This window comes from Grampus griseus, assembly GCF_964374135.1.
Source record: "Grampus griseus genome assembly, chromosome: X".
Classification (NCBI taxonomy): Eukaryota; Metazoa; Chordata; class Mammalia; order Artiodactyla; family Delphinidae; genus Grampus; species Grampus griseus.
In genome coordinates, this window is record NC_138999.1 from 18,714,096 (window position 1) to 18,724,971 (window position 10,876).

The following is a 10,876-nucleotide window of genomic DNA, read 5'->3' on the forward strand; positions in this document are numbered from 1 at the left end:
TCTATCTCTTTAGTCAACTCGTACTATAAAAGACATAACATTGAAAAAGGATACTTAATTGCAGCTTGTAAAGTTAGCCGGCCTAAGTTAAAACACTTCCTTTGTTCACCATTTGATAACTAAGATAATGCCTGGCCTTCCTCTCGCTCTTAACTTGTACATCTTTAGAAAGGGAGACCTTTGGCTCCTTTTTCTCATCTGCTTGCTGTGGTGCTGAACTCCCTGAGCTCCTCCTGGCTTTACTGCTCTGCGACTTGGCTTTGATTTAAAGTCCTCATAGCTTCTTCATTCACAGCAGGACTGCAGCTTTTCTCTCAGCTTCAGTCTCCATCAGCTGCCAGAGGACGAGTCCCGTGGGGCGATGGGGGGGTGGGGGTGGGATGACACAGCATCTTCTCTCTTCTCCTCTCCTTTCCCAGCATCTATTCCTCCTGCCTCCCTCTCTCTCCCCTCCCACCTTCCCTCCTCCTCTCTCTTTCTACCCCCTTCCTCCCTCCCCTCTTTCCCCTCTCTTTCTTCTTTCTTGTTTACTTTTCCACTAGGCAGAAAAATAAAAAGAAGAGGCAGAAAGCCTTACACAAGGTGTTTTAGCTGGATGGAATCATTTTCTCATTCCCTCCCACACCCTTTTCTTTTCCCCTCTCTAAAGGAATAAATGACTTTATTCCTTTTCACTTGCCTACCTCAGTCCCTTTCCATCCTGATTTACTTGTGGGGTAGAAGCAGTGGGGCTGGATACAGCTTCACTTACAGAGAGTACTTTGCCTGGTAGTCCTAGCAAGAGGTCCCCTACACCAAAATTTATGAACATCCTCACTAACAGAGTTATTCAGAAACTGGTTGTTGTTGTTGTTGTTTTTTTTACAGATATGCTATCATTCACACAGAGCAAAACACCTTACTGACATTTAAACACTCTTTTACAGCAAGATGTCACCTGTTTTCCTTACACTCATTACCAATGTTAGGATGTTTTCCCAGTAGTATTGCTGAATTTGTGTTGATCTCTCCACACCGTGCAACTCAGGTCCCCTTGAGACCAATGTTATCTTGACAAGGTGGCAAAGAAGTAAGCTAAGAGGACAGCTTAAAAATCACTAGTGTGGAGTTTTTTTTTTTTTCTTGCTCAACTGTTTTATTTTTTTTAATTTTATTCTTTTTATACAGCAGGTTCCTATTAGTTATTTATTTTATACATATTAGTGTGGAGTTTTAACTCAGTCACTCAAACAGCTATATTGATAGCATTTGGTCATTTGCTCATCATGAAAAGCTCTGTGAATAATCTGGATTTGCAATGCATGGTTTAATAAATTGGTACTTGAAATAAGATAATCCATGGTTGTAAAGAGTGTTTTGACTATTGACTAAATTTTAATATATCTGCTACTGAAATCTTACTCAGTGGTTTAAACGACAGATATATATATATATATATATATATATATATATATTTTTTTTTTTTTTTTGCGGTACGCGGGCCTCTCACTGTCGTGGCCTCTCCCGTTGCGGAGCACAGGCTCCGGATGCGCAGGCTCAGCGGCCATGGCTCACGGGCCCAGCCGCTCCGCGGCATGTGGGATCTTCCCGGACCGAGGCACGAACTCGTGTCCCCTGCATCGGCAGGCGGACTCTCAACCACTGCGCCACCAGGGAAGCCCAAACGACAGATATATTTTTAATTTGAAGCAGCACTTTTTAAAATGTGAAATTTACTTCATGGGCAAATTTTAAAATCCTCATAAAGTTTAAAACATTGCCATTTAATTTGAATAATCATCTTAAACTTTTTGAGCCTCTTGATTTGGCCTGAGAGAATTAAAAATTAGTTTTAATGAAATAACTAGAAATGCTATAATTAAACTACTGTATTCCTTTGGGGCACAATTCTTGACACAGAGTGGGTATTCATTAACATTATGTTCATTAAAAAAATCTCAGTGAGATTATTCATCTGTTTCTGGGCGAAAAATATTTCTAAGAAATCTGTAGCTTTTTCTTCAACTTGATAACTCTGTGAAAATAGAGGAGAATGTCTTTTAACACCAAGAGCCACAAATTCTCCTGAATTTGCAGTGTTCTAGCACAAAGGAGGGAATAAAAAGGGAACATTTGAAACTGTCAAAATGTAAATGACACATTTAAGGTACACTCATCTGGCACAGTAACACTTTATAGTTTTTTTTTTTTAATCACAGCAGAGATATTCGGTTTCCATCATTTTCAAAATGTGACAATTAAAATGAATTTTATGACTTTGAGTTTTTTGCCCATTTATAGACATCTGTCTTGATACTCTACACTATAACTGTTCTTCTCATGGACTAGATTTGAAACTTAGGTGAAGCTCAGGTTAAGACCACCTCTCCCCTGGCTGCCCAGGGGCTGTGGGCAGGACCAGGGGTCTGTCCTCCACCTCCCATCCTGCCCTCCTCACTTCCACCCGCAACTTTGCAAAGAAGAAGGCTGTGACCAGAACCGCTCTTCTACCTTCTCCTCAGGACCAAGCCCATGATGTCTGACATCCCCCAGTCACCACCAGCAGCCGGTCTGCCAAGTCCCTGTGACTGCCCACGCCTTTTCTCCACAGGGCTTTGTTCATCTCATCCACCAGCTCAGCTTCCCGCAGCCTCTTCTGTCTTCAAGCCCTTCCACTCTGCCCGCTGGGAAACCCCTGATGGGAACGTTCCCTTTACCTTCCAGATCTAACTCAGGGTTTCTCAACCTGGGCACCATTGACACTTTAGGCAGGATCATTCTTTGCTGTTGGGGGCTGTCCTGTGCCCTGTGGGATGTTTAGCAGCCTCCCTGCCTTTTCCCCTAAAAGCCACGAGTACTCTCTCTGCCCTGCAGTTGTGACAACTAAAAATGTCTCTGGGCATTGCCAGATGTCCCCGGAGGTGGGGGGAGGACATTGCCCCGGCTCTCCCTGCACCCCTCCTCCTCAAACACTAAGCTCCTTTGACATACACGCCACCATATTACTAGCCTTGTGTATTAGTACTGACCTTGTATTACATCTGCTGACGTCCTGGTCACCTCCTCACTTCTGATGGAGATTTTAGCTCGTGGCTCTTTCCTCCCCTGCCTCTCCACTACGAGTCTGGGGATGACTCTCCTGCAGCTTTGCCATCCAAGGAGATCTTCTACTCGAACCTCTGGCCTCTAAGTTACTTGATCCTCCAGACCCAGGTTAAACCCAAAACTCTGCCCATTTTACTTCTGAAGAGATGTGTGTCACTGGAGAAAAACACACAACCCTGCTTACTGGCCTCACTTCAAGTCGATGACTGTAAATTTCAACTTCCTTGACCATTGTGGAATATTCCCCTGCCCTGTCTGCTCTCCCATCCTCAGAGACAACTATTTCAGACCTTCTCCTCTCTCCTCAAAAACTCCTTCTACTGCCTGCTCTCAAATCCCCCTCTTCTTAATGATCTTGTTTCTTAATTCACTGATCGAGTGGAAGCACTTGGAAAAGGACTGCCTCATCCTACTGCCATTAAGTCGACTCGCTTGCTTGTAGGCATCTATAAGCTTGTGTTTTCCCTTCCCTCCTGCCGCATCTAGTCTGTCACTGCTCCTCTCTAGGGTCAGCCTGTCCCCTGTGCATCCCTTCCACCCCTTTACAGCTACCTGAGGACTTTGTGCGTTCACTTCACTTCCCTTTTCTTGTGCACCATGAATTCTCCCCTCTCTACCACCAGCATAGGAACATGCTGTGATATTTGCCATCTAAACAAACGACCACAGCATGACCTCTACATATTGTCATGGCTCAGTCCTCTGCTATTTCCTCTCCTCTCCTTTTTTCCCCTCCTCTGTCCTCTCCCCTCCTTTCCTCTCTTTGCCTTCTCTCTCAATATTTACTCTCTGAATGGCCTCAACCACTCCCATGACTTTATATGACACCTATATGCTAAGGATTCCAATTTATATCTCTACCTTTCACTGGAGCTTCAAATTAATATATCCAGCTGCTGGTATACATATTTACTTGGATGTCTCACCTGCATCTCCAACTTACCATGTTCAAATATGAACTTCCAATGATCCCCTAAAGCCTTTACTTTTCCAGTGTTCACCCTTCCTAAAAGGTGCTCTGGCTGAAAATCCAGAAATCGTGTTAATTTCCTTCTTTTCCTCCCATCCCACCTTCCTCACGCATTCTTGTCAGCTCTATTTTCAAAATAGACCACAAATCTGACCTCTATCCATTATTCCCCATTATTCCCCGCCTCAGCCCCCATCAGCTCCTGGACTAGCACAGTAAGCCTCTGAATGGCTTTCTCTGCTTCTACTTTTACTTGCCTAGAGAATCTCCTTCACACATCGGACAAGGTAACCTTTTAAAAGTTGTAAATCAGATTATGACACTTCCCTGCTCAGAATTCTTCAGTGGATTTCCATCACATTTGGAATAAAAGTCCATGTCCTGGGTAGATCTGGACCCTACCTAATTTATTTATCACTCTCCTCCTCCCTCACTTTGATCTGGCCACACTGGCCTTCTTGCTGTTTATCAAAAACACTAGGCTCATTTCAGTTCCTAGGGCTTTGTACTTGCTGATTCCTCCTCATCAGAGGTCTTTGTATGTTTGGTTCCCTCACCAGGCAGTGTGGATATGTCACAGATGGAAGCGAGCATGGCATTAATTGCCATGCAAGTCAAAGAAATGTGGGTGTTCATTAGACTTGCCTTGCTGATACCCTGATACCCTGTGTTAGATCATTAGGGCGACTTGAAACATACAACTCGGAAATTGCTAGTCATTGCTTAGGATTTTATTTTTATTTGGGGGGGATTTTATTATTCAGGGGCTACTACCTGATCCTGAACCTGACAGAACCCCAATGCATCAGATCTTGGACCGCTTTGAGAACTTTGCCTGTGCTTTTGTGACCTAAATCAAGCAATGATCAATCCCCAAAGAGAATTTATAATTGCAGTCTTAACCAATCAAATAATGCCTTTCAGAATCCTGCCTTATTTGAGAAAAATTCCTCCTTTGACCCTATTCATCCCTTCTGCTTGGGGAAATTTGCAGAGAGTCACTGAACTCGCTTTGATATGACACTGTTTCCCCTTGCCTGGTGAGTAACAAACTCAGCTTTGATCATTCAGCTCTGCTGGTCTGGTCATTTTAATGTGACAGTGCTTTTTTTTTTTTTTTTTTTTTTTTGTGGTATGCGGGCCTCTCACTGTTGTGGAGCACAGGCTCCGAACGTGCAGGCCCAGCGGCCACGGCTCACGGGCCCAGCCGCTCCGCGGCATGTGGGATCTTCCCGGACCGGGGCACGAACCCGCGTTCCCTGCATCGGCAGGCGGACTCTCAACCACTGCGCCACCAGGGAAGCCCGTGACAGTGCTTTAATGATTTAATTTTCTTCCCCTGCATTGTTTTAGGCCTTTTTTTCTCTCATATTTTAGGAACTCTGGTACTTAACGTTGGTCTCTTTGTTTTCCAAAACCCCTTGTGGGAACATAGTGTTTTCCTTCTGAGAGAGGAAGGACTCTACTGACCCGGAATAGGGACAACCACCCGACTGATTTAGGTAGCTCGTTCTTTTGAAAGATTATTATACAAGAATCCATTCCTAAAACTCCATCAAATCTGAATCCTTTTCAGACACACCCCGAAGTAACCCCCCTCTAAACCAAACCAAACCCCTAAACTTTAATTACTATAGCTATTTATTTTGGGTTCTCTCTGTGGGTGAGATTTACATTAATTAGAGTATAATGAAGCCTGCCCTTTCAAACAAATTTATTCCTTTGTTTGCATTCACTTGAGCAAACTGAATGCCCTGTATGTGAGCAGCAAAAGGGAGGCACTGAAATCGGCTTTTACAAGCCAGACCCCCAGACCTCACCTTCCCAGTCCTTCCCAAGACACAGCTTTCCCCACTTGAGATTTGTGAACAGAGACCTCTGTGTGTGTGTGTGTGTGTGTGTGTGTGTGTGTGTGTGTCTTGTTGTTTTCCTACGTGCAGAAGAGACACATTTTCTCAGAAAACATTTCTTTCTCTGCGGCTTTCTGGTTAGTATTCAGGCCATCACCTCTGTTATCAGACGGTGGCAACAAAGCTTTTCCGCTCGAATCTTCTGTGAGGTGGCGGGGAAATGGATTGCACAGTAATGAGCTGTTTTTGCAGGCTTCCTTCGGGAGCCTTTGCTTATATCCCTTGGCAAGAGGAACTAATTCAAAACAGCAACCCAACCCTGGGGCATCTAAAATTCACAGAAATTCAGCTGACTTGACAAGTAAGAGGGTCTCACTGAAAATTCGGGGCTGTACGTCAGAGAGCTTCGTTCTGAAGAAAGGGGAGGGGTGGCCTTGAAAGGGGAGGGGTGGCCAGAGGTTTTCTGGAACCTTATATAAGTCTTTTATCCCCATCGCTGTTTTCAAGCCAACTGAAGATGGTAGGGAGTGTGCTGGGAGCAGCTTTTCTTTCCTGATTACGCCGTTTCATCCTCTAAGCAGCAGGAACCTGGAGTCTCAGAGCGCTTCCTCCCGAGAGGCAGTCACGAAAGCCGTGACTCTGCCCAAGCTTGGCCTTGGAGACCTTGATCTCCTGAGGGTAGGGCCCGGGCTTTTTCTCTTTAGACCTTCAGGAGCTAACGCGGCACCTGGCACTTAGTGGCCCCTCGACGTCTACTCGGTGGGTGTTCAGTGAGTGGCGGTGGGGCTGGCAGTGGCCGCCCGCTTCCATTTCCCGAGCCGTCATCGGCGCCATCCCCTTGCGGGGGTTCCGGGTGTCAGTTACCCCGCGGGGGCAGCCTTTCCTGCCGGCTCCGGCCTGCGGCTCTCGTCTCCTGTGTTCAGCTGTTAGTCCTCCTTTCCATCCAGTCTCTTTCTCCTCAGAACATGGTGATCCTCCATCTGTAGAGACTTCTCTGCCTCCACCGTGAGAAACTTGCTGAAAACACACACACACACCCAGACACACACAAAGACACACACAGATACACAGACACACACAAAGATACAGACACATGCACAGATAGACACACAGACACACACACACAGACACACACAGAGACACACACAAAGACACACACACCCAGACACACACACAGATACGCAGACACACACAAAGACACACCCAGACACACCCACAGACACACACCCAGACACACACCCACAGACACACCCACAGACACACACCCAGACACACACCCAGACATACAGACACACACAGACAGATGCACAGATAGATACACAGACACAGAGCCACACACAGACACAGACACACAGAGACATACACACAGACACACACACAAAGACAGACACAGACATGCACACAGACACACACAAAGACACAGACACACACGAAGACACAGACACACAGATAGACACACACAGACACACAGACAGACACACATAGACACACAGAAACACAAAGACACAGGCACACAGACAGACACACACATGGACAGATGCACAGATGATAGACACACAGACACAGACGTACACACAGACACACACAGACACAGACAGACACACAGGTAGACACACACAGATACACACAGGCACAGACAGATACACACACACACACACAGATAGACACACACAGACACACATACAGAGACACACAGACACACAGGCAAAAACAGACACATAGACACACACATGGACACACAGATACCAACAGACACACACACAGAGACACACATCCTTATGGCCCAGTCTCCCGCTCTCCACATTTCCTCAGTCTTTTGTAGGTTCCAGTTTCCTTCTCTCTCACCCTCACATCTCTCCCTTCACCCTCAAGGGTCTCCTCATTCTTTTAGCCCAGACTGACCATCTGTAATCCCAGCTTCTGCCCTGACTTCCGACTTTCCTTACCCTACATTTCTGCTCCTTTGGTGGGTTTCACCCCTTCACCCCCTGGCACTCCCCTTTATTTAATCTTAATTTAATCTAACCTCCCGTATATCTTAATTTGCTGGAGGTTGGTATTGGAAGCGGTGGTCTTTACCTTTCAGACCGATCTGTGAACAAGTGAAATAGCTGAGCAGTGATAGTTTTAGGGTACACTAGTAGAAATTACATATATTCCTTCTGAGCGTGTGGGGGAATTATTAAGAGGATAAAGCTGGATAAAGCCATACTGTGTTGTTTCATTTAAACCAGTGATTCTCAACCAGAGGCAGTTTTGTTGCCAAGGGGACATTTGGCAATGTCTGGAGACATTTTTAGTTGTCACAACTGGAGGTGGGGGAGGAGGGATGTTCCTGGCATCTAGTGGGTAGAGGCCTGGGATGCTGCTAAATAACCTACGATGCACAGGACTGCTCCACAGCAAAGAATCATTGGGGCCAAAATAGCCACAGTGCCGAGCTGGAGAAACCCTGGCTTATACATTCTTCTCCCTTCTTCCCCAGGCCCTCCTCTGCCCTGTCTCCTGATATTCTGGGTCCTCACAACCTAAGCTTGTCACTTGTGTCCCACGGCCCCAATTGCTGGGTTTGCCCACTGCCTGGAGAGCACGCCATGCTTGGTTTGAATCTCCACGGTGCAAGCTCACCATGAACACTCCTTTGCTCTTGGAATCCTGGTTGGTGGGAGAGGAAGGGCCTTCCAAAGTTTTTCTTTCACCCACCTTCTGATTCTTCAGAGGAAAAGAAGTGACTTTGCTAAGGTCACAGAGCTACTCAGGGTCTACTCTGGGGGCTCTAGCAGGGTTCCGCACTTCCAGCGCCCTTCTCTTTCTACTCACTCACTGCTTTGGGTCAAATAGAAGAAATTACAAACTGACTGCCTGGGCTAGGACAGGAATCAGATGGATGGGGCTCATTGAAATAGGGACACACTAATGCATTTCCCAATTTGCTTTTCTGGGTTGCACGCTCTAGTGCTCGGGCAAGGGTCCCTGCCGGCCACGTGGTATGGCTGATGCACCTTCCTGTCCTCGTAGGGGGGACGCCTCGACGTCCAGTGCCATGCTGGGCAGGGCATTAGGAACAACAGCTTTGGGCAGGCTGTCTTCATGCTGCTCCATGTAGCCAACTATGTACTGAGTCAAGTAGTGCCTGAATCTGGGAACAGAATAGTGTAGACACATACTTACTGCAGTCAGGAACCACAGTTTGAGAGAATTACAAGGCAATCTGGGCAACTTCCGTGTCTTCCTTCGCTCCCTCACCTCTCCCCAAACAACCACGTTTTATCAGTAAGGAAAAGGACCTTTTGGTGGGAGGGAGAGGGGATGGGACGGTGTTTTTCCAAGTAAGGTCCTTTGACCTACAAGCCTCAGAATGGCTTTGGGGAAGTGTAAAAATGCATATTCCTAGACCTACATTTTTCATCTCCGGGGTATGGGGCCTCACACTGAAGTTTTTAACAAGTTCCCAGGGTATCCTTCTCTAGTCAGAAGTTTAAGAACCACTGACCCAGACATTTGAATAATTAGGCTTTTTTCCCCCCCAAACAATCTCAGAAAGTCAGACACTTGTAGACAATGTCTGAATGTCAGAGAGAAGATCTGCTGCTAAAAAAAGACAAAGAAAAACAAACAAAACCATGTCTCTTCTTGGTGACATCTCATGGCCGTAAGGTGACTGAGTTTGAGCGGAGCTTTGAAGATGTAAGGGCCACATCTGGGAATGTGTACAACATACCAGGGAGGGATCAGGCTTTGCTCCTGTTGCGAGTTTTGAAAGGGCTGGCACTGGCCTTCTTCTGCTCTCCTGGCACCTCTTGCGTTCCCTCTTAAGGCCTCTTCAAGAGCCCTTTCTTTGAGAACTGCTTTTTACCCAGCTCCCCAAGGGTGCTCAAGGTGCCTGCTTATCGATCCACCTTGAACAGGCACCAATATATTCTAATTAAGAGAGTGTACAGGTTTCTCCTTTTGGCGGTGCGTGGTGGCAAGAAGGCGGTGCAGATTTCCAAGAAGAGGAAGTTTGTTGCTGACGGCATATTCAAAGCTGAACTGAACGAGTTTCTCATTTGGGAGCTGGCTGAAGATGGGTACTCTGGAGTTGAGGTCCGAGTTACACCAACCAGGACAGAAATCATTATCTTGGCCACCAGGACACACAATGTTCTTGGTGAGAAGGGCCGGCGGATCCGGGAATTGACTGTTGTGGTTCAGAAGAGATTTGGCTTCCCTGAGGGCAGTGTAGAGCTTTATGCTGAAACGGTGGCCACAAGAAGTCTGTGCGCCATTGCCCAGGCAGAGCCTCTGCGTTACAAATTCCTAGGAGGCCTTGCTGTGTGGAGGGCCTGCTGTGGTGTGCTGCGGTTCATCATGGAGAGTGGGGCTAAAGGCTGCGAGGTCGTGGTGTCTGGGAAACTCCCAGGACAGAGGGCTAAATCCATGAAGTTTGTGGATGGCCTGGTGATCCACAGTGGGGACCCTGTTAACTACTATGTCGATACTGCCGTGCGCCATGATGTGTGCTGGGCACAAGGTAAAGATCATGCTGCCTTGGGACCCAACTGGTAAGACTGGCACTAAGAAGCCCCTGCCTGATCATGTGAGCATCGCGGAACCCAAGGATGAAAGAAATACTGCCCACCACCGCCATCTCCGAGCAGAAGGGTGGGAAGCCAGAGCCGCCTGCCATGCCCCAACCGGTACCCACAGCATAATAGGGTCTCCTTGGCCGCTGGATCTGGAGTCTGGATGTTGCCCTATAAAGACATTTAATAAAAATCTTTTTAAAAGAAGAAAAAAAAAGAGTATACAGGCCGTGGACACAGTCCTCATTTTCACAGTAATGCTCACTGGTTTTTGGCTCCCGCCCAAGCATGAAGGATTTTCCAGGGGTGGTGACACTCCGTCTGTGCAACTAGCAAAAGTCCTGGGTTGGTGTCTCTGTTTATTCTTTTGCATTTTGCAGGACCAAGCTTTGGACTCAGCTCTCCTT

General features: G+C 46.8%; 1 pseudogene across 1 annotated transcript; it reads left to right on the forward strand.

Annotated features, from left to right (window-relative positions):
* The first annotated feature begins 10,103 nt into the window (after positions 1-10,103).
* Positions 10,104-10,625, forward strand: LOC309839893 (small ribosomal subunit protein uS3-like; annotated as a pseudogene). The gene has a single exon. The product of its transcript is annotated as a small ribosomal subunit protein uS3-like (transcript).
* The last annotated feature ends 251 nt before the right edge of the window (positions 10,626-10,876 follow it).